We start from the raw sequence: 23143 nt of genomic DNA, 5'->3' as shown, positions 1-23143 counted from the left end.
GTAATCATTTTTTTCGAATCCTGAGAAAAATAATAAGTATTTTTGAAAAATTTAAACGTAGAATGAAAGATTACTTGATTACCGAGGGCCGAAAGTCCCTTAGAATGAATAAAAAGTTTCTTTTGAATCAGATATTTAAAATTAAAAATCACACTAAATTTTATCTTAGTTTTTCAACCCTTTAACTTATTAAAATAAACATTATAGAAGTTTTCAGGGACTTTCGGCCGTCGGTAATAACGTAATCTTTCATTCTACGTTTAAATTTTTCAAAAATACTATTATATTAGTTTTCTCAGGATTCGAAAAAAATGAATCCCATTTAAATAGCATTGAAGCACAGAAGTAACATCAAAATTATATTAGATTATATTAAATTATATTAAATAGAATTATTTACTTATATTAAATTTGATTTTTTAGATCTAATCTGTTTTGCTTCATACTCATATAGAGGGTGAGTTTTTCATATGGAAGGCCTCAATTATCTGGGAAACGGCTTGCACAATTTTTAGTGAGTCCGATATTGTGGTGATATTTACATTGTTGTCAGATCTGATCTCTTCGTCAGATTTTCTGGAAATCCAATGAACTTCCCTATTTCAAATGAAACATCCAGTATATTTTTCGCGTTTTGAAGTCCTTAATAAATACTGATTATTTTTCATCTAATATTCCCTATACCTAAACGCCCTAATTTCGGAGTTACTGCTTGATACATTTATTTAAACAATTTTTTAAACAAATTATAAAAATCAATTTTTCGATTCGGGAAGATATTATTTTAGATTTTTTTTGATCATTCGGAACAAAAAAGGCTTTTGTTTTTTTTTTGTTGATCGTTTTGTAGTTATAAACAATTTAAAACTGAAAAAAAAACGAAAAATAAAGGCTCAAAAATACAAGTACCTAAAAAATATTTTATTTTGAAATTACGTAGTACCTTATTCTAACAGTCCAAATAATCCAAAAGATATATTTATAATAATATTTTCCCGGGCCGAAAAAATATGATTTTTATAATTTGTTAAAAAAATAATTTTTAACAAATATAGCAATAACTCCGAAATTATGGCGTTTAGGTATGGGGAATATACATGAAAAATAATGGTATTTTAAGGACTTCAAAACGCAAAAAATATACAGGGTAGTTCATTTGCAATATCTAACTTCATTAGATTTCCAAAAAAAAAAAAAACGGAATGACAACAATGTAAATACGACCATAATATCGGTCGCATCACAAAATCCTTACTCACTAACAACTAATAAAAATCGTTTGAGCCGTTTCCGAGATAATTGAGGCGTTTCATCTATAAAACTCAATCTGTATTATTTATAATTCATTAAAATTATCCAAAAACGAAAAACAGTAATATTTTGAATTTATTTTTGTACAATTTATATTTTTCTATGCATTTGACAGTTGACTAAAGATTTTCTTCGTATAGCGTAGGTAGAACGTAGATATAGGTATAACGATAAATTCTTGTTGAACTAGTTACCTTCATAACGGATTGTATAAACTATAAACGATGCAATAGGTTGTCATTGAACAGCGACTTATTTTTCAGGAGAAGTGACCTTCCGAAATAATGGATGTATTACGAAAAGATGTCAACACCCGCATAGACGAAATTCGTGAATGAATATACATTGACACGCGTTAATGTTGCATAATAACATTTATTTGGCAAGATTTTGTTGATATTCGTGTATCTTTGTTAGTAAACAATGGTTAAATGTAAATATTTCGCATAGATGCTTGTTAATACTGTATTATTAAAATGTGTTGCAACTTTCCTGGAAATACAAATATCAATGTTATTGACGTCCGTCGTTTTAATGCGTTTTAATGAATTAGTTTTTTACTAACAAATATAATTATCTCATTAATATGCAAAAATGGTGATAATTGTAATGTTTGTTTAACTTTGCCAAGCAAATTTCAATTTCGGTTTACAATCTTACCCTGAATAATATGATTAGACCAGAAAATTACAAAAATGTGATAGTCGTAACTAACTCCGCCTCTGGCAAGTGCTGAGTGGATTGAGTAGCTCAGTAATTACCAGTGACGATGACGGTCCGAACTAATGCCCGGACGTATACACAACAACGATTTATCGTGGCGATGTGACTCTCAGTTCGTTTCTGCAGTTTATTGCAGTTCCATGAGTTACAAAATTTGCCTCGATCATGACTAATCATGAGTTCTCTGCAGAACTCAGACTATGAACATGTCATCCGCGATAGAAGACGACGACGCGCTTGCGATAGCTTGGCTTATTTTGTGCAAAAACAGGAGAAAATCACAGAAAGTGTGGTGAAAGGATTGGCTTCTCAAAAGGAGTAGTCTCACCTAAATTTATTAAATGAGTTGAAATTTTCACCAAAGGATTGGTATAATTATTTGAGGATGAATGAAGAGACTTGCCTACACCTCCTGGCTTTAGTTACACCACTAATACAAAAAAAAAACAATACCGCGATGAGAGAAGCAATAAGTCATCATGAAAGATTATCTACAACATTGAGGTTTTTAGCGAAAAAGTTAGCAAAAATCGTTAAAAGTACAAAACTTTGAAGAATCATAATATCTTGCTCAAAATAATCATAGAACCTTCGACAAGAGACTATTTTAAAGGTAGGTAATTGATTTTTCGTTATATGTTATACTAAATGTACCATTGTATCTACGCAAAACTGCGTTTAAAACAGTTATAGAACAATGTTTGAGAAAAAATAGGTAAAATGGTCCAAAAATTGTTTCTACCAAACGTTATTTTTAAGGAAATAGAAAGGAAGGATAGAAGTTTTTTCTCTGAAGCAATGCTTATACCTATATCCCCGTGAAAAAAGTTATTGGAAAAAAACAAAAATCGCGTTTTTTTCGTGATTTTCTTGCTACGTTTTTTAAATATATATATATTTTTTAAATAATTACATATTAAGGTTACATTTCGATAGAAAATTAATTTAACAACTTTTCTATAGATGTATATGTACGAAAAATAGTTCTCCCTAACGCACTAATGGACTAATCCACCCTTTCTCAAAAACGCACCCCTTTTGGTGGCACTCAGCAGTTTTTTATAAGTGGCGGTTCATTTACCAAATGAAACAGTAAAACACCTTTAACGTTATAGTTCCTTTTTAGAATATTTTCTACTGTTCTAAGATTTTTTTAACAGTCAACTGCTTTAAAATTCTGTGGTACGGTTTCAAAATGACAATAATTTGAATTGTGAAAATTATCTTAAGGTAACTACTAGTGAAGAAAACTCCTTTTTGTTTCTAACATCCTAAAGAGCTCTCAAATAATCTGCCGCATGTCAGATATTGTCATTTAAGAAAAATTTCAATAAAAAAATATCAGAATTTGGAAAATTAGAAAAATACATTGATCCGTTCGAGCGTTTTCCATAACAACAGGATAGTACCAAGGTATTAGTTTTTTTACACTCACCATTAAACACTAAAATATAAAAACAATGTACCTACTGACTTACTTAAATTGCTCAGAATAGTATTAATTTATAGTCGACCATTATAAGAAATTATTAGCTCCCGAGACTTTTTTATTAAAAAAAAGCAATAAAATCCTTTATAAACGGTATACAGGGTAATTGATTAGTAGGGTAAAGCTCAATAGCTCCGCTATAGTAATAGATAGCAATAAAAGTTAATAACAAAAAATTTAGCCACCTTTGACCTTCACATTACAAAATTAGTTAGAATGTTACAGGGTGTTCGATAACACAGTGGCAGACCTAAATTATGTTTTTTTAAATGGAACACCCTATATTTTATTTTATATTCGAAATCCTGTTAACTTCTCCATCACAAAAATATAAAGGTTTGTTATGTTATACAGGGTATTTACAAAGTTATAACCAATTTTGTATGAAAATCGTAACAAGTTCAACTCCCTGTATAAATAAAAATAAGCACAACAGCAATGGTTTATTACTGCCATATTTTTTTATTTATTGTCAAAATTTTTAAGAATTATTGATATTGCTAATTTTCTTTATATCAAATACAGGGTGAGTCAAAAAGCAAGTACATTATTTTCTCAGTAATGTTAAATGGAACACCCTGTATTTTATATCATTATTGAAAAGTAACATTAACGTACTTTAATTTTTATATAACATTCCCTATGCCCAAATTTATTAGTTTTCGAGATATTTTCATTTTTCAGAGCAAATTATTTTAGGTGTTTAAATTTATCTAAATTTTAAGTAAGCCATGACTGAATTGACAATTTAAGATTACCGATTCCGATTATCAATCCGGTAATCAATGTAACACTGTAGCAAATAAAGAAATAAAAATAATTTATTAGTAATACATTTTACAAACAAAAACACAACCACTACATGCAACATTTTTGAAACAATTAAAAACTATCTTTTTATGTAAATGCAACAAATAAACAAAGAAAATTAGTAATAAATTTTACAAAAACAACACACAAACACAAAATACAATATTTTGTGAAGACAATTAAACACTACTTTTGTATGTAAATGTAACAATGTAACAAATAAAGAACGAAACATAATTTATCAGTAATACATTTTGCAAAAAAACATGTTTAAAAAAATTAGAAGCTACTTTTAATAAAATATTTTAAATATTTAATTACATAAGGTGTTCAAAATTATCTCCTAACACATTTATGTACGCCTAAAAACGATCATTGAATTAGCTACTTACTCTACGGAGCATTTGTAAATTAACACATCGAAATACACTTTGTATTCTATTTTTCATCTCATCCCTTGTTGTTGGAGGTATTTTATAAACTTCATTATTAACGTAACCCCAAAAAAATCAGTCCAGTTTATTAAATTCTAGTGATTTGGGTGGCCACGCTACTGGTCCATTGAAAAATGAAAATATCTCGAAAACTAATAAATTTAGACATAGGGAATGTTATCTAAAAATTAAAGTACGGTAATCGTACTTTTCAATAGTGATATAAAATACAGGGTGTTCCATTTAAAATTACTGAGAAAAGAATGTACTTGCGTTTTGACTCACCCTGTCTTTGATATAAAGAAAATTAGCAATATCGACCATTCTTGAAAATTTTGACAATACGTTTAAAAATATGGCATTAATAAACCATTGTTATTTTGCTTATTTTTATTTATACAGGGAGTTGAACTTGTTACGATTTTCATATAAAATTGATTATAACTTTGTAAATACCCTGTATAACATAACAAACCTTTATATTTTTGTGATGGAGAAGTTAACAGGATTTCGAATTTAAAATAAAATATAGGGTGTTCCATTTAAAAAAAAAAACATAAGTTTGTTCTGCCACTGTGTTATCGAACACCCTGTAACATTCTAACTAATTTTGTAATCTGAAGCTCAAAGGTGGCTAAAATTTTTGTTATTAACTTTTATTGCTATCTATTACTATAGCGGAGCTATTGAGCTTTACCCTACTAATCAATCACCCTGTATATTGACCTTTATAAAAGGTATATATATTTTTTATTCAGTTATTCATGTCGACGACAATTTTTCTATTTCGGGAAATTTTTGGGAACGTTTCATAAAATATAGAGGTTTTTAAACTTTAGTGCGTCCGATAACTGGAGGTCGAAAATTTGTCGGAAAATATTACTAAATAGTAAATTGTAAGTAATTTTTTATCCAATAATACTGCAAACAAATCATCATTAATGACACCATAGTGCGCCCCCTATACAGGGTGTTTCATTAATAATTGTCCATATAGTAACTGGAGAAACCTTAGCACAAAATACGAAGATTTAACTTAAAACACTTAAATAAAATGTGGTTCCTTACTGAGTTACAGGGTGTTTTATCTAAAAATTTAAAAATTATTTTTGCATAGCATTTTAAAACTTTTCGACGTATCCTTTTCATTCTTGGCAGGAAGTATAGGTACTGTACAAACTACTAAATTATGTTAAACAAACGTTTCTGTCTATTACCAGAGGCGTACTACGGGGGAAAGTGAATGGTTGACCCTTTCCAAATTCTACGCCACTGGCGGAATTGCTATTTTAGTTCAATCTTTGGATTCTCCAATACTTTCTATGAAAATAATATACTCTTCATTCGTAACGATAAAGTCATTAGTGTTCGAGATCTTTGAAGATAAAACTGAAACGACACGGTTATTTTGATTAATATATTATTGTGTTGCTTCATTTTTAATTTCAAATATCTCGAAAACTAATTATTTTATCGTTACGAATGAGAGTATATTATTTACATAAAAAGTTGAAAAATCAAAAAATTACATTAAAATAGCAATTTCGTCAGTGACATAGAATTTGGGAAGGGTCACCCAGCCACTATCCCCTGTCGTACGCCTCTGGAAGTAGCTAGAAACGTTTATTTATCTTAATTTAGTAGGGTGTACAGTACCTACAAGCCAAAAACAATAAAGCACCTGGACCAGATCAAATCCCTGTTGAGCTACTTAAACTTTTAGATGAGGAAAACATTACCTACTTGACTACTTTCTTTAACAAAATTTACAACGAAGGAAAAATACCAGATGATTGGTTGGAGTCACTGTTTATAACATTACCAAAGAAAAGCAGGCCCACCAAATGCAGCGATTTTGGACTAATCAGTTTGATGAGTCACACACTTAAGATACTTTTACGTATTATACAAAACCGAGTATTCCTTCTGTGCGAAACTAGAATGGGTAATAAGCAATTTGGATTTAGAAATGGTCTAGGAACTAGAGAAGCACTATTTTGTATGCGCGTTCTATTACAAAAAAGTTGTGAATTCCGAAAGAACGTTTATGTTTGTTTCATCGACTTCGAGAACGCATTCGACGGAGTACAACATGATACACTTTTCGATTGCTTGCAGACAGCAGGACATGACCACTACGATATAAGACTGCTGAAATACTTATATTACAATCAAGTAGTCTCTATCCAAATTGGAGACAGTCGTACTGAAAAACTGCCGATAAAACGTGGAGTACGACAAGGTTGTGTTTTATCACCCACCCTTTTTAATATGTACTCTGAAGAAATCTTTAGGGAGGCTTTGGATGACAGACAAGAGGGAGTAAGGCAAGGCGGAGAAGTAATCAACAATATTAGATACGCAGACGATACAGCCATGCTTGCTGAAAATTTACAAGATCTTCAGACACTACTAAATCTAGTCAGTGAAGCAAGTTATCGGAGAGGCCTTAAAATCTACATTTCAAAGACAAAGTGGATGGCAGTTGGAATGATTAATATAGATCAAGGTCAGCTTTCTCTTGATGGAGAGGAGTTAGAACGGGTAAATCATTTCAAGTACCTTGGCAGCTGGTTATGTAAATTGTGACTCTGATGAAGAGATAATAACTAGGATCGAAATATCACGGAAGGCTTTTATGGACCTGGAAACCAGTTTTATGTAACAGAAACCTGTCGATGAATATTCGAAAGAAGGTGTTGAAATGTTATGTGTGGTCTATCCTATTGTATGGTTGTGACAAATGGACGTTAAAAACCGCAATGCTAAACAAAATAGAAGCATTCGAATTGTGGTGCTATCGACGAATCCTAAAGATATCGTTGGTTTCGCACACTTCCAATGAAGATGTTTTTCAAATGCTGAATTCAGAACGTCTACTCATAAGCATCATAAACAGGAGAAAAAGAGAATACTTCGGCCATATAATTAGAGGACCTAAATACCATCTGCTTCGCCTGATAATACAAGGAAACGTGGAGGGAAAGAGATGGATTGGCCGAAAGAAACTATAATGGCGGCGTAATATTAGTCAATGGTGTGGCTGCACAGTAGAAGAATTATTTCGCGCAGCAGCCGATAGAGAGAGATTTCAGGAAATTGTAAGCATGATGACGGCCAATGTCTGAATATAGACACGGCACCTAAAGAAGAAGAAGAAGACAGTACCTACACTTTCTGCCAAGTATGATAATGATACGCCAAGTAGTTTTAAAGTATTGGGTACAAATAATTTTTTAATTTTAATCATATCTATGTATTATGAATCATCATAAATTAATCAAAATAACTGTGCCGTTTCATATTTAACTTCAAATATCTCGAAAACTAATGACTTTATCGTTACCAATGAGGAGTATATTATTTACGTAGAAAGTATTGGAGAATCTAAAAATGTCACTAAAAGAATAATTCCACCAGTGGGTAGAATTTGAGAAGGGTCAACCATTCACTATCCCCTGTCGTACGCCTCTGGTAGTAGCTAGAAACGTTTGTTTATCATAATTTAGTAGGGTGTATAGTAGTTGCACTTTCTGCCAAGTATGAAAAAGATACGTCGAACAGTTTTAAAATGCTGAGCAAAAATAATTTTTAAATTTTTAGATAAAACACCCTATAACTCAGTAAGGAACCACATTTTATTTAAGTGTTTTAGGTTAAATCTTCGTATTTTGTGCTAAGGTCTCTCCAGTTAATATATGGACAATTATTAATGAAACACTCTGTATAATAAAAATATTTAAAAAATATTTACAATTTACTGGTAATATTGTTCGACAAATTTTTAAGTACTCCAGTTGTCGGACGCACTATAGTTTAGAAACCTCTATACTCTGTCTATAGGTATTTACGAAACGCCCCCCTCCCGAAAATATTCCTTATTAGAAAAGTTGTTCGATTCGACATGAATACCTGAATGAAAAAAGTCTCATGAGGAAGGTAATCATCATCATTCTCTTTGCCTTATCCCTATGCGGGGTCGGCTTCCCTAATTGCATTTCTCCACACAATTCTATCTTGGGTCATATCAATGTCAATCCCCTTTACCAACATGTCCTGCCTTATCGTCTCCCCCAGGTCTGCTTTGGTCTTCCTCTCCTACTCCTTCCAGGAATCTGCACTTCAGCTATTCTTCGTATTGGGTGATTAACGTCTCGACGTTGAACATGACCAAACCATCTTAACCAATGCTCTTTCATTTTGGCATCAATTGGTGCCACACCTAGACTTCCCCTAATATACTCATTTCTAATTTTATCCTTCTTTGTCACTCCACTCATCCATCTAAGCATTCTCATTTCCGCCACATGCATTCGTTGTTCCTCTTTCTTTTTCACTGCCCAACATTCAGTTCCGTACATCATAGCCGGTCTTATGGCTGTTTTATAGAATTTTCCCTTCAGCTTCATTGGAATTTTTCTGTCACACAACACACCACTCGCTTCTTTCCACTTCATCGATGCAGCCCTAATTTTACTGCATGCATCTCCATCTATTTCTCCATTACTCTGTAATACCGATCCCAGGTACTTATTATACTACTATTGCTTTTCACAAACATTTCACCATCCAAAGATACCATTTTATTTGTAGTAACTCCATCTTTAAATGAACATTCCAAATACTCTGTTTTTGTCCTACTAATAGCCCGATCAAAGAACAATCTGACCTCAAAAAAAATTTGAGCGAAAAAAATATTCTTAGCAAAAATATAGCTTATAAAAAACTGAAAAAAATGGTTTATGCTCGAGGTCTGTAGACCCAGTGTAAGCAGAGTTGTAGCTAATGAAAAGTAGGTTCTTCTTCATCAAATTCTAAATCGAATATTTCAATGTGAAATAACCCAAAAACATAGCACTTTTCGGGGAAAATTCATTTCAACTTTTTGAAAGTGCAAAAAAAAGGTTTAAAGTGTTTAAAAAAAGGTTTATTTTTGCTTAAAAAAAAACTTTTAAAATTAAAAGTAAGTGAGTTACGCTCAAAATATTGTCGGTCCCTTTTATTTTTTGGTAAAAAAATCGCGAAAATCACCCCCTAATTAGCATCACAAATAAATTTTATCATTACCACTCCACAAGTTACTTTGCTTATGAATTTTTATATGATCTGTAAGTTTCATCGGTTCAAAGTGCTTATTTTTGAAAAAGCTGTAGTTAAAATTGCTTGAACGAGTAACTAATCACGAGTTTAGGCAAATTTTGAACAGCCATAGCATAACCAATTTTGGTCTAACAAGAAAACAAAAAAGCACAAATATTCAGAAAAGCAAACCGTACATTTTATTACTCTTTAAGATTTTTGATATTACTTATAATTTTTAAGTTAATTTCATGAACAATTCCATTTTTTTTTCAAAATAAAAAAAAATGTTTTATTTTAAACCCAATTCTTTTCAAAAATGAGCACTTTGAACTTATATGAATGAAACTTATAGATAATATAAAAAATACATAAGTAAAGTAACTTGTGAACCGGTAATGATTAATTTTTTTTTGGGAAGCTAATTAGGGGGTGATTTTCGCGAATTTTGTACCAAAAAATGAAAGGGACCAACAATATTTTGAGCGTAACTAACTTATTTTTAATAGTAGAACTTTTTTTAAAAAACAAAAATAAACCTTTTTTTAAACACTTTAAAAAAGTTGTAATAAATTTTCCCCGAAATGTCCTCTGTTTTTTGGTAATTTCACATTGAAATATTCGATTTAGAATTTGACGAAGAAGAATCTACTTTTCATTAGTTACAACTCTGCTTCTGCTGGGTCTGCAGACCTCAAGCGTACACCATTTTTTTTCAATTTTTTATAAGCTATATTTTTACTAAGAATATTTTTTTCGCTAGAATACTTACTTTTTGAGTTATCTACGAAAAACCGTCCAAAAACATGTGTTTTTTTCGTTAAAAATGAATATATTCACTCATAAATAACTCGAAAAGTATGGACTTAGTGAAAAAACTCAATAGAACAAAAGTTGCTTAAAATTAGTCATTTTATCCAATTCCGGACTTATTTTGAACGTATATTTTTTCACTTTCGAGAAAATATTTTTCACCCCGTAATTTCCAATTTTTGTAAAATGGAGGGGATATAGAATTGTAAACTTTTTCTTATATAATAATAGACAATTTCAACTACCTCTTCCCAAATTTTCATCCTTCCTTTATTTTTTTGGAGGGCTCGTAAAATTTTGTGTTATTCCTGATCGGGCTATAAGTTTTAAACCTTTTTCCTCCTGAGCTTGTCTCCACTGTTCCAGTTTTTGTTCTAAGTCTCTTTCACTATTTCCTATTAACACTACATCATCAGCATACATTAGGCACCATGGAATGCTACCCTGTAGTTTCGCTGTTATCTGGTCCAAAACTACTTACTTACTTACTTAAGCCGTCCTCTTGTACCTTACGGTGTCGAGGTAAGTGGAGAAATCAAACGTCTCCATGCCTTTCGGTCAGTAGCTAGTCTTTCTGCTTCTCTCCACCCAATATTTCTTTTTACGCAAGCCTTTCCAATATTTGCGTTCCACGTTCTTGCTGGCCTGCCTCTTCGTCGTTTGTTGTCAGATGCCACTTTCCTTACCTTCTTTACAGTTCTACCTTCACTCATTCTTGCCATATGTCCGAACCACGATAACTGTTTCGTTTCAAGTCTGTCTAAGGTCCTTCCAACACCGCACCTTTCACGTATGTCTTCATTTCTTATACGATCACGTCTGGTCACCCCGGATACTGCACGTAAATATCGCATTTCGCATGCTTGAATTTTACTACGGATGTTGTCGTTCACTGTCCACGTTTCACTACCGTAGAGTAGCACCGGCTCGTATACAGTTTGAAATACTTTCATTTTTGTTTTCAGGCTTACTTCTTTCTTCCTAATAAAACTTTTATTTAGTGCATAGTACAATTTTGTTGCACTCCTTACCCTGCTGTTTATTTCTGGTTCTATATTTCCTTGCCCATTCATTGTTGATCCTAGATAGTCCTCTACTTGTGTAATGGTCTCATTATTCAGCTTTACATTTATATTTTCTTGAGTTTTAGATATTACTAAAGCTTCTGTTTTTTCAATATTTATTTTCATCCCAAATTTCTTAAAGGCTTCATTCCAAACATTCACTTGCATCCTCTTGGTCAAAACTAATGAGAATAAAATAAGGACTAAGCACCGAGCCTTGGTGCAATCCTACTTTCACCTGAAATTTATCAGTTTCTCCCACACCTGTTCTAACACTAGTCGTTACTCCCTCATACATATCTCTCACAATCTTTACGTATTCGCCAAGGACTCCTTTCTTGGACTTCTCATGAGGAAGAAATATTTTTTTTTGAAGTTATACTTCTTTACGCGCGATATGAGGGTGAATTTTTATATGTTAAAACCTACGATCCCGGCGCATGCGCATTATAACTTTGTACTGATTGGATGTTCAAATGACATGTCAAAAATTATCCAATATGGCAGCTGTAGCGCAGCTGTGGTTTGGACGGTTGACGGTTTGGTTATGTATGGTTGTTGCGTTTTAAAATTTGTGGGAAGAGAAACCACAAAGGTTAGTTAATAGTTATACTGCCTTTTTAAATAGTTTTCATATTATATTTTTGAAGTTATACTTCAAAATGTTTTAATTTATGTATGTATCAGTCCAGAAAAGGTGTGGAAAGAATATATTAGTGTTTTTAAATATATTTTTCTACAAACGTGTAAAAAATGCAATTTTTAGGACTCCATAGGAGCGTTAAAAATGCTACTTTAAGGCACTAGTGCTTTAAAATTTTTAAGGCACTGCAGTTAAAAGTGAATTGTCAAATTGTGAAACGTCAAAATATTTATATTTCATTTATTAACATTAATATTAATAATACAACTTGCGCAATTTGAAAAAGGTGGTTTAAAAGGTGTTTTATTATAATTTTGTGTCTTTGGATTTGTCTTCCTTGGGCGTAAAATAATAAAACATCTATTTTTATATTTCACTTGTCACCGTGATGTATAATTATGTATATCTGAAAGGTAAATAGCATGCGGCTTGATGGCAGAGCATTGTACCAGAGACCAAAAAATCGCGAGATTGCTGGTTCAAATCCCGGACGATTCATATTTTTTTCTTTTTTTTTTAAATATTTGGCATTGTTAAGTTTTGGTTAATTTTTGGTAATTATTGTTAATTTTTTGTATTGTAACTGTTAAGTAGGTATATTTATTTCGTTGAAATTATATTATAATAGAAGTATAACTTCTTACGTGCGTACAAAGTACACACACATTCTTTTTTTAATGATGGGTCCCAGACCTGTTAAGTATTATGGTTCAGAAAATAATAGTGGGCTCATTGTATAAATAATGCGAGGCGTTTTATCGCAACTTTTTAAAATAAACGAACTAATCACGCATAGTATTATTTGAGATTAGGTAATTACCTCTGTGTTTGCAAATAACCACTAATTAGTTAAATAAATTAATTAAAACGTAATAAGCGAATGAGAAAAATAAAGGTAAACAACTGAGAAAACAATTCGTATGATAATGTGTAATATAACCACAATGATTCAATATTTCTCAACTGTCTCCCAGTGTGTTCTTAATCTTAAATATTATAAATAATACTTACACCTCAAAACAAAGGACATAATTAAGGTGTTTATGAAGGTTTATATCCTTTTTTAGGAAATGGAACAATATAATTGTTTACTCCTAATTAATAAAGAGTATTAATAAAATTAGTCCAAATTCTAAACACAAAAAACATAGACAAAAGGGACTTAAAAATAATAACAAACCTTTACCGAAAGAAAGGAATGTCTCCATTAATATTTGATGTACTTATATAGTGAAGCTATTTTTGAAGAAGCATTACTATCTTAAAGTGAAGGAATAATAATTAACGGAAGATTTATTAACAACATAAGATATACAGATGACACCGTGATTATGACAAGCTCTGCTGAACAACTCCAAGTACTACTAATCAAAACAAACAGCTTCTGTGAAGAATATGGATAAATAACTATTGATAAATACAAATAACTAGGAACCTAGATTTCAGACAATAATGATCAAACAACAGAAATAGCAAGAAATGCGTTTATAAAAAATGAAAACAATTCTCTGCAACAAACACCTTAGATTAAAAGTAAGGGTGAGAGCTTTGAGACTTGAAAGCTGGACATTGAAGCAAGAACAAAGCTACAGTCATTTGAAAAGTGGTGTTACAGAAGGATGCTTAGAATATCATTTACACAGAAGAAAACGAATGCGGAAGTAATGCGAGAAATAGGCAAAGAGCACGAAATAATAAACACAATTAAAATTAGCACCGAACAAAAACTATTCCAATACAATACATAAAAAAATAAAGAAGAAAAGAACACTCAGAAAACAATGGCAATTGTCAGAATCATCTCAGGGTAAAGCATACCTCAATAAAACTCAAACAGACCTAAAAAAAAATTTCAGGAATACTTACAAAAACTAGATGCGACCTAAGCCACTGACTACTCGTTATGGAAGGCTACAAGAACCTTACGAATGCAGAAACTATACAACCCTACCAGTAAAAAGAAAAACAGGAAAATGGGCGAAAGTCCACTATAACAAACATTTGCGACACACCTTAAAAAAGTTTTTTTCTCACACGCGTGCGCGATTTGTTAAGTTGATCACATAAATAAACTCTTGTGTCTTTGTTCTATCGAAATAAGGAAACATAAGGAGAATTTAAATTCAAAATAATATACAGGTATTCCCTGTATTATTCTAATTAGTGAATTTTATTTTTATTTTCCAATTTATTTTATTTTCCATATTAAATAATTACATAATTTAAAATTAAATTAAATTTTAAAATTATTTAATGCCAAAATTCAAAAAATAAAAAAAACGAAAACCCAAAATAATTAAACAAAATAAAAACAAAAATAAATACCTGTAAAAATTTAGTTTTACTTTCAGTTATCTCTGTAGATTTCCTAGAACATTTTATCACTAGAAAATCCTACCTCTACTGGGTGTACCTGAAAAAAGAGAGTGTTTTAAAAATTTTGCATTTATGTGTTTGATTGATAGAAGATCAATCACTTTTAGTTGCTGATACTAAGAGAATGGATAAAAAATACAACTATATGAAAATCCAAGTTAACTCATACATTATATTTTCAAAGTGGAATTGAATTTCATATTGCAACTACTGAAATAATGTATAACGGCATTAACGGATAATCTCCGTGACAATATAGTTATTTTCCTAACAAGTGCAGAAAGTCATACTTTTCCGCACGCGACTACAGTTTGCCGAACGATGCGAAGCGGGAGTTAGGCAAGCATTCGAGTGTGAAAAAGAGACTTTCTGCAAGAGTTAGGAACAATATTTTTTATATGAGTCTTTAAAAAATAACCAAATCTTAATCAAATAATTTAATTAATATGAAAATACATACACAAATTAATTCTTTGACAAGGTTGTCAAAACCAAACTTTCAATATAATTAGTTAGCATGACGACGATCTTGGTTTCCATGACGATGATTCAAAACGACTGTTATTGTCTACCGATTTGACTTTCGAATATTATGTCAAAATAATTTTATTTCATCGAATTGTCGCGTTAATTTCATTAAAACAGGAACACAATAAGATACATTTGAAATAAAATAGTAAATAATATCTAAATATTAGTTTATTGCATGTATTATAATTATTTTAAGGCCATATTAAAAAATCTACACGTGTGCGGAAAAGTAAAACGCGTGCGGAAAAGTAAAACGCGTGCGGAAAAGTAAAACGCGTGCGGAAAAGTGAAACTTTCTAAACTGCGCGAAAGTAGACATTTTTGCACGCTCGTAGAAAAAATAATTATAATAATAGGAGCCGCAATCAATATTTAGAGTATCACATATCAACCAAAACGTAGTTATTAAGTTAAGAAAGGTACTACTTAGAAGAAAGGTACTACCGTGTCAAGCATGAAGCAGATACATCAAAAATCTACCCTATACGATCTGGAGTCCCTCAAGGTAGTGTTCTGTGCCCTATATTATATCTAATATATACACACGACATACCAACAAACGAAAATGTAACGACTATAACATTCGCAGATGACACAGCTATGTTAGTCACAGATGAAAATCCCGCAACAGCTACCGAATCTCTTCAAACGCTTATTAGGAACATTGAAAAGTGGACAAAGAAATGGCGAATAAAGATCAATGAATCAAAATCACAACATATTATATTTACAAAATGTCGTAAAATATCGCCTAATATAGAAATAAATAACAAAGCAATTCCACAAGCCGAAAGCGTTAAATACTTAGGTATGCACCTGGACAAAACTTTGACATGGAGAACACATAATGGAAAAAGCGCCAACAGTCAAATTTAAAATTTCGTAAACATTATTGGATACTGGGCAAAACATCGAAGTTGTCTATACGTAATAAACTGTTGGTATACAATACAATACTCAAACCGGTCTGGACCTATGGGATCCAGCTATGGCGTACAGCAGTAAAATCCAACATATCCATAATGGAAAGATTACAATCCAAAGTGTTACGCTCTATAACAGACGCCCCATGGTTCGTGTCAAACAAAGACATTTATTGTGATCTAGAAGTACCTACGATCAGTGAAGTGATAGTTCAGTGCAGTGTTCGGTACATAAAACGCCTAGAAAGCCATCCAAATGCCCTGGCAATAAACTTGCTTGATAATAGTCAAACTCACAGACTAAAACGTAAAAATCCACTGGACCTTATTTATAAATAAGTTTTATACATCACCGTAATTGTGTTTATATTTTAGATATATGTATTGTTTGTAAAAAATGTAAAATGTATGTTTGTATGTAGCATATTATCGGAATGTCATGTTTGTTCCATACTAGAAGTCCAGTCATTGGACTGACCTCTCTAACGTCAATTTCTTTTTTAATTCAAACCCCAAAGACGCTTATTGTTAGAATTTTTATAACTAACCGATTGTTGAATAAACGTTTAAAAAAAAAACAATAAATTAAGTTAATAGTTTCAAATGACCTTTGTGTAAAACCGGTCCTGGTCAAATTTAGCCAAGATTCGGTGAATGATAGTTCTCAGTGCGTAGATAAAAAAAAATAGGTCTGAGAAACTACAGGCATTTGAAGAATCAAATGTAAAGACTGAAATAGTTTTTGTTCATTTGAAGAATCAGTCATTTGAAGAATCGTTTATGGCAAAAACAGCTTTAAGGTGATACAGTAGCGATCAACAGGTAGCAAAAACGCGTTCCAAGATTGCGGCTGTAATTTTGAATATTTTTTCGAGATATTTGGCACACGTATTCGTAATATAATAAAGAATGGCGGTACAGAGCCCAATTTGAAAAATATATTAATATGTGGAAAGTACTCTGTAACTAACAATAAAAAACTGAAAACGTTTGTTTTCTATACTTCCACAAAATCTATTATATCTAAGTGACTACAGCTGTTTCGGCGGAGTGCCTTTCTCAAGTAATATAGTTTACAATGTGTTTGCCTTTTTAATCTTCAACTGAAGAGGTTGAGGAGTGGGGAGCTGTTTGTCTCGAGTTGGTCATTCAGAATTATATCTGTATTTTTCAGTTTATTAATTTCCATAGATTCTAAAAAAGATAGCTTAAGGCCTTTATTTTGAATATGTAGAATTTTAAACTCTTCATTGAAAGAATGATTATGATCTAGAAGGTGAAGTGCGTATGTAGAAGTGTCTGTTTTTCTATTGTTGAATGCCCTTTTGTGTTCTGCTATCCGTTTGTCAAAAGTTCTACCAGTTTGACCGATGTACGTTTTCGGACAGTCACCACAAGTTAGTTTGTACACACCACTCTGTAGTTGCTTTCTCTTTCGGCTTTTATTGTTCTTAATATATTTGCTTAAGTTGTTGTTAGTTCTGAAAGCTGGTGTTATTCCTTTACTTTTTTATGTATCTGGCTATTGTTGTTGTTATCTTGCCAGTATATGTGAGAGAGCAGAAGGTACTGGGTTCTTTCTGTGGTGGTGGATACACTAATTTCAGGGCTTTCTTATGGAGTTTTTGGTTTAAAATTTTGTTAACTGTTTGTTCGTTATAGCCGTTGTTTACTGCTATTTGTTTAATGATGTTTAGTTCTATTTCGAAGTTATTTTTTGTCATGGGAATTTCTGTCAGTCTATGTATCATGCTATGGTAGGCTGCTAATTTGTGTTGTGTAGGATGGGATGATGAATTGTGTATAGTTGTGTCAGTATGGGTAGGTTTATGATATATGGAGAACTCATGTTTGTTGTGTAGTCTGGAAATCGTTACATCTAGAAAGTTTATAGAGTTATTCTGTTCTGTTTCTACTGTAAACTCAATATTATTATGAAGTGAATTAATATATGATAGAAATTGGTCAAGTTGTCTGTTAGTTCCTGTAAAGCATACTAGTATATCATCCACGTATCTCCACCAATATAAGAACTGTTTAAATACGGGATGTTTAGAAATTGTTGTTTCAAGTTGGTTCATAAATATATCTGATAGCAATGGGCTTAGAGGATTACCCATAATAAGTCCTGCACTGTTGTTTGTGTATATTTGATTATTGAATTCAAAATAGTCTTGATTTATGCAAATTTCAAGAAGGTGTAAAATTTCAGATGCAATGATCGGATTTGTACTATTATGGTCTAAAAGATTCTTAACTAAAACAAAAGTTTCTGTAGGAGGAACACTAGGAAAAAGATTTTTTACGTCAAATGAAATTAGTCTGGAGTTTTTGGGCAATTGAAAATGTTGTATTTTATTAACTAGTTCTAGTGTATTTTTTACGGTGAATTTAGGTGAAAATTTAGTGTATTCTGTAATAATATCTGACAGTTTTTTTGAAATTTTATATGACGGAGCTGTATAAAAAGAAACTACAGGTCTTATTGGGTGGTCAGGTTTGTGTAGTTTAATAAAAGAGTATAATTTAGGAGGTTGTGGGTTCATAATATTAAGGTATTTCTGTTCTGTTGGATTTAGTATTGATTTTGAATTTTCAATGGCTAGTTTAATTTGTTTTCGGTATTTTTCTGTGGGGTCTTTGTTTAGTTTTATACTGTTTTGGTTAGTTAAAAATTCTATTGTTTTGTTATTATAGTCTCGTTTGTCGATAGCAATAGTAGTGTTACCTTTGTCTGCTTTTGTAAATATTATGTCATGTTTTATTGATTTATTTTTAATTGAAACGGCTATTTGGTTTTCTTTGAAACAGGAATTATTAGTTTCACTACATACATCAGTAATAGATTTTGCAATGATGCTTTTTTCTATGTTTTTGGCAGTTTTGTTTAACGCTACTTCACACTCTACACCTAAATACTCTAAATTTTTTTGATTATTATGTTGAGGCAAGTTGTGTTTGAATCCTTTCTCTAAAAGTTCTATTTCACTATTATTGAATTTAGTATCTGTTAAGTTTATAAATCTATTGAAAAAACTATGATTTGAAAAATTTGTTGTATGAGTATTGAGTTTTTTACTATTGCAAATTAGATTATTTAGTTTTTTACATTGTGTATTAAATTTTTTGTCTATTAAATTATCTACTTCAGTTCTTACTTTAGAATCTAGGATGTCAAATTCTATATTATCTAATCTAGAATGTAATTCTGAATGACATACCTTAAGATAAACAGCTATAATATCTCGTTTTCTGTATTGGGTGCTCCTATCCCGTTTCAGCCATCTGGTTTGACCCTGGTGGATACCTGCTATGGCAGCGGCACTGCGGTTGTTGGTTTTTAACTTTATGTATTTCGGGAACACGTTGTTTTTCACGCACGTGTTTAGAAACCAGATATTTTGTGTTGTTACTCTACGCTTTAAAAGCAATCTTGAAAACAATATGGTCAATAGCCCTGTATTGGCTTCCTGTAAATAATTGATGGATTCGACCGTTACTTGACGGAAGTTCATTTTATCTAACAATAAAAAACTGAAAACGTTTGTTTTCTATACTTCCACAAAATCTATTATATCTAAGTGACTACAGCTGTTTCGGCGGAGTGCCTTTCTCAAGTAATATAGTTTACAATGTGTTTGCCTTTTTATTGTTAGATAAAATGAACTTCCATCAAGTAACGGTCGAATCCATCAATTATTTACAGGAAGCCAATACAGGGCTATTGACCATATTGTTTTCAAGATTGCTTTTAAAGCGTAGAGTAACAACACAAAATATCTGGTTTCTAAACATGTGCGTGAAAAACAACGTGTTCCCGAAATACATAAAGTTAAAAACCAACAACCGCAGTGCCGCTGCCATAGCAGGTATCCACCAGGGTCAAACCAGATGGCTGAAACGGGATAGGAGCACCCAATACAGAAAACGAGATATTATAGCTGTTTATCTTAAGGTATGTCATTCAGAATTACATTATAGATTAGATAATATAGAATTTGACATCCTAGATTCTAAAGTAAGAACTGAAGTAGATAATTTAATAGACAAAAAATTTAATACACAATGTAAAAACTAAATAATCTAATTTGCAATAGTAAAAAACTCAATACTCATACAACAAATTTTTCAAATCATAGTTTTTTCAATAGATTTATAAACTTAACAGATACTAAATTCAATAATAGTGAAATAGAACTTTTAGAGAAAGGATTCAAACACAACTTGCCTCAACATAATAATCAAAAAAATTTAGAGTATTTAGGTGTAGAGTGTGAAGTAGCGTTAAACAAAACTGCCAAAAACATAGAAAAAAGCATCATTGCAAAATCTATTACTGATGTATGTAGTGAAACTAATAATTCCTGTTTCAAAGAAAACCAAATAGCCGTTTCAATTAAAAATAAATCAATAAAACATGACATAATATTTACAAAAGCAGACAAAGGTAACACTACTATTGCTATCGACAAACGAGACTATAATAACAAAACAATAGAATTTTTAACTAACCAAAACAGTATAAAACTAAACAAAGACCCCACAGAAAAATACCGAAAACAAATTAAACTAGCCATTGAAAATTCAAAATCAATACTAAATCCAACAGAACAGAAATACCTTAATATTATGAACCCACAACCTCCTAAATTATACTCTTTTATTAAACTACACAAACCTGACCACCCAATAAGACCTGTAGTTTCTTTTTATACAGCTCCGTCATATAAAATTTCAAAAAAACTGTCAGATATTATTACAGAATACACTAAATTTTCACCTAAATTCACCGTAAAAAATACACTAGAACTAGTTAATAAAATACAACATTTTCAATTGCCCAAAAACTCCAGACTAATTTCATTTGACGTAAAAAATCTTTTTCCTAGTGTTCCTCCTACAGAAACTTTTGTTTTAGTTAAGAATCTTTTAGACCATAATAGTACAAATCCGATCATTGCATCTGAAATTTTACACCTTCTTGAAATTTGCATAAATCAAGACTATTTTGAATTCAATAATCAAATATACACAAACAACAGTGCAGGACTTATTATGGGTAATCCTCTAAGCCCATTGCTATCAGATATATTTATGAACCAACTTGAAACAACAATTTCTAAACATCCCGTATTTAAACAGTTCTTATATTGGTGGAGATACGTGGATGATATACTAGTATGCTTTACAGGAACTAACAGACAACTTGACCAATTTCTATCATATATTAATTCACTTCATAATAATATTGAGTTTACAGTAGAAACAGAACAGAATAACTCTATAAACTTTCTAGATGTAACGATTTCCAGACTACACAACAAACATGAGTTCTCCATATATCATAAGCCTACCCATACTGACACAACTATACACAATTCATCATCCCATCCTACACAACACAAATTAGCAGCCTACCATAGCATGATACATAGACTGACAGAAATTCCCATGACAAAAAATAACTTCGAAATAGAACTAAACATCATTAAACAAATAGCAGTAAACAACGGCTATAACGAACAAACAGTTAACAAAATTTTAAACCAAAAACTCCATAAGAAAGCCCTGAAATTAGTGTATCCACCACCACAGAAAGAACCCAGTACCTTCTGCTCTCTCACATATACTGGCAAGATAACAACAACAATAGCCAGATACATAAAAAAGAAAGGAATAACACCAGCTTTCAGAACTAACAACAACTTAAGCAAATATATTAAGAACAATAAAAGCCGAAAGAGAAAGCAACTACAGAGTGGTGTGTATAAACTAACTTGTGGTGACTGTCCGAAAACGTACATCGGTCAAACTGGCAGAACTTTTGACAAACGGATAGCAGAACACAAAAGGGCATTCAACAATAGAAAAACAGACACTTCTACATACGCACTTCACCTTCTAGATCATAATCATTCTTTCAATGAAGAGTTTAAAATTCTACATATTCAAAATAAAGGCCTTAAGCTATCTTTTTTAGAATCTATGGAAATTAATAAACTGAAAAATACAGATATAATTCTGAATGACCAACTCGAGACAAACAGCTCCCCACTCCTCAACCTCTTCAGTTGAAGATTAAAAAGGCAAACACATTGTAAACTATATTACTTGAGAAAGGCACTCCGCCGAAACAGCTGTAGTCACTTAGATATAATAGATTTTGTGGAAGTATAGAAAACAAACGTTTTCAGTTTTTTATTGTTAGATAAAATGAACTTCCATCAAGTAACGGTCGAATCCATCAATTACTCTGTAACTAAATACAATATTAAAAAAACGAGCCTGTACCGCCATTAAGAAGAACAAAAAAATACACTTTCTTCAAATAAACTTTTTTATACGATGCCTAGGTTTTGTGTCATTTTGGAACTACTAAAATTTTTTATTTCATTAGTAGTTCCAAAATGACACAAAATTTAGGCATCGGATGAAAAAGTTTATTTGAAGAAAGTGTATTTTTTTGTTCTTCTTAATGGCGGTACAGGCTCGTTTTTTTAATATATTGTATTTAATTACAGAGTAATTTCCACATATTAATACATTTTTCAAATTGGACTCTGTACCGCCATTTTTTATTATATACGAATACGTGTGCTAAATATCTCGAAAAAATATTCAAAATTACAGCCGCAATCTTGGAACGCGTTTTCGCTACCTGTTGATCGCTACTGTTTCCTCTTAAGCCATCTTCGACTATCTGTATGTTAAGGCTCTGCTGATTTCGGTTAAATGCATCATAAGTCATCCGCAACTCCTTCAAGAGGAAAGCTCAAGACGACTTAATTTTAAAACAATTTGCTTAAAACCCCTATCCGGGCAAGGTGGGTCCAATGGACCCGAAAAACCATTTCGTTTATCATAAACTGATAAAAAATATTTAAGTGAATTTTATGCATTAGTGAATTTATTTAGAAGTATGTTTTCGTTAACATAGTCCTGAGCTA

General features: G+C 31.5%; 1 protein-coding gene across 2 annotated transcripts in view; it reads right to left on the bottom strand.

Annotated features, from left to right (window-relative positions):
* LOC114332070 (protein yippee-like 2) overlaps positions 1-23143 on the bottom strand; it is a 368683-nt gene that overhangs the window by 243482 nt on the left and 102058 nt on the right. Inside the window, exon 2 of one of the 2 annotated variants that reach the window (XM_050650444.1) lies at positions 14692-14779. The gene's annotated coding sequence lies outside the window, so the exon portion shown is untranslated. The remainder of the gene's footprint in view (positions 1-14691; positions 14780-23143) is intronic. The other variant, XM_050650445.1, reaches the window with a different exon arrangement.

The sequence above is a fragment of the Diabrotica virgifera genome, chromosome 5 (genome assembly GCF_917563875.1).
Source record: "Diabrotica virgifera virgifera chromosome 5, PGI_DIABVI_V3a".
Classification (NCBI taxonomy): Eukaryota; Metazoa; Arthropoda; class Insecta; order Coleoptera; family Chrysomelidae; genus Diabrotica; species Diabrotica virgifera.
This window is presented reverse-complemented; position numbering and strand designations above follow the sequence as displayed.